The following is a 2,500-nucleotide window of genomic DNA, read 5'->3' as shown; positions in this document are numbered from 1 at the left end:
CGAACAGCGAGCGAAGCGAGAGGCAGCACCGTCCCTGCTATACGAAAGCCCCATCCAGCCCTGTGCCACCCGGGGGGTTCCAGGGTGCTGAGATGGCTGACATTTTGCTCCGCTCACGACGGTCACCGCGCGACGCAAGAACAGGCCAAAAACTGGCCAAACCGGCCCAAAAACGGGCCAAAACTGGCCATTTTTGGCTGCGCGAGCGAGCGGCGAGCGGCGGACAGCGAGCGAAGCGAGAGGCAGCACCGTCCCTGCTATACGAAAGCCCCATCCAGCCCTGTGCCACCCGGGGGGTTCCAGGGTGCTGAGATGGCTGTCATTTTGCTCCGCTCACGACGGTCACCGTGCAACGCAAGAACAGGCCAAAAACTGGCCAAAACTGCCCAAAAACGGGCCAAAACTGGCCATTTTTGGCTGCGCGAGCGAGCAGCGAGCGGCGGACAGCGAGCGAAGCGAGAGGCATCACCGTCCCTGCTATACGAAAGCCCCATCCAGCCCTGTGCCACCCGGGGGGTTCCAGGGTGCTGAGATGGCTGACATTTTGCTCCGCTCAAGATGGTCACCGCGCAACGCAAAAACAGGCCAAAAACTGGCCAAAACGGGCCAAAACTGGCCATTTTTGGCTGCGCGAGCGAGCGGCGAGCGGCGGACAGCGAGCGAAGCGAGAGGCAGCACCGTCCCTGCTATACGAAAGCCCCATCCAGCCCTGTGCCACCCAGGGGGTTCCAGGGTGCTGAGATGGCTGACATTTTGCTCCGCTCACGACGGTCACCGCGCGACGCAAGAACAGGCCAAAAACTGGCCAAAACGGCCCAAAAACGGGCCAAAACTGGCCATTTTTGGCTGCGCGAGCGAGCGGCGAGCGGCGGACAACGAGCGAAGCGAGAGGCAGCACCATCCCTGCTATACGAAAGCCCCATCCAGCCCTGTGCCACCCGGGGGGTTCCAGGGTGCTGAGATGGCTGACATTTTGCTCCGCTCACGACGGTCACCGCGCGACGCAAGAACAGCCCAAAAACAGGCCAAAACGGCCCAAAAACGGGACAAAACTGGCCATTTTTGGCTGCGCGAGCGAGCGGCGAGCGGCGGACAGCGAGCTAAGCGAGAGGCAGCACCGTCCCTGCTATACGAAAGCCCCATCCAGCCCTGTGCCACCCGGGGGGTTCCAGGGTGCTGAGATGGCTGACATTTTGCTCCGCTCACGACGGTCACCGCGCGACGCAAGAACAGCCCAAAAACAGGCCAAAACGGCCCAAAAACGGGCCAAAACTGGCCATTTTTGGCTGCGCGAGCGAGCAGCGAGCGGCGGACAGCGAGCGAAGCGAGAGGCATCACCGTCCCTGCTATACGAAAGCCCCATCCAGCCCTGTGCCACCCGGGGGGTTCCAGGGTGCTGAGATGGCTGACATTTTGCTCCGCTCAAGATGGTCACCGCGCAACGCAAAAACAGGCCAAAAACTGGCCAAAACGGGCCAAAACTGGCCATTTTTGGCTGCGCGAGCGAGCGGCGAGCGGCGAACAGCGAGCGAAGCGAGAGGCAGCACCGTCCCTGCTATACGAAAGCCCCATCCAGCCCTGTGCCACCCGGGGGGTTCCAGGGTGCTGAGATGGCTGACATTTTGCTCCGCTCACGACGGTCACCGCGCGACGCAAGAACAGGCCAAAAACTGGCCAAAACGGCCCAAAAACGGGCCAAAACTGGCCATTTTTGGCTGCGCGAGCGAGCGGCGAGCGGCGGACAGCGAGCGAAGCGAGAGGCAGCACCGTCCCTGCTATACGAAAGCCCCATCCAGCCCTGTGCCACCCGGGGGGTTCCAGGGTGCTGAGATGGCTGACATTTTGCTCCGCTCACGACGGTCACCGCGCGACGCAAGAACAGCCCAAAAACAGGCCAAAACGGCCCAAAAACGGGACAAAACTGGCCATTTTTGGCTGCGCGAGCGAGCGGCGAGCGGCGGACAGCGAGCGAAGCGAGAGGCAGCACCGTCCCTGCTATACGAAAGCCCCATCCAGCCCTGTGCCACCCGGGGGGTTCCAGGGTGCTGAGATGGCTGACATTTTGCTCCGCTCACGACGGTCACCGCGCGACGCAAGAACAGCCCAAAAACAGGCCAAAACGGCCCAAAAACGGGCCAAAACTGGCCATTTTTGGCTGCGCGAGCGAGCAGCGAGCGGCGGACAGCGAGCGAAGCGAGAGGCATCACCGTCCCTGCTATACGAAAGCCCCATCCAGCCCTGTGCCACCCGGGGGGTTCCAGGGTGCTGAGATGGCTGACATTTTGCTCCGCTCAAGATGGTCACCGCGCAACGCAAAAACAGGCCAAAAACTGGCCAAAACGGGCCAAAACTGGCCATTTTTGGCTGCGCGAGCGAGCGGCGAGCGGCGAACAGCGAGCGAAGCGAGAGGCAGCACCGTCCCTGCTATACGAAAGCCCCATCCAGCCCTGTGCCACCCGGGGGGTTCCAGGGTGCTGAGATGGCTGACATTTTGCTCCGC

Source organism: Musa acuminata, unplaced genomic scaffold, assembly GCF_036884655.1.
Source record: "Musa acuminata AAA Group cultivar baxijiao unplaced genomic scaffold, Cavendish_Baxijiao_AAA HiC_scaffold_1136, whole genome shotgun sequence".
Lineage (NCBI taxonomy): Eukaryota > Viridiplantae > Streptophyta > Magnoliopsida > Zingiberales > Musaceae > Musa > Musa acuminata.
Note: the sequence above shows the minus strand (reverse complement) of the source record.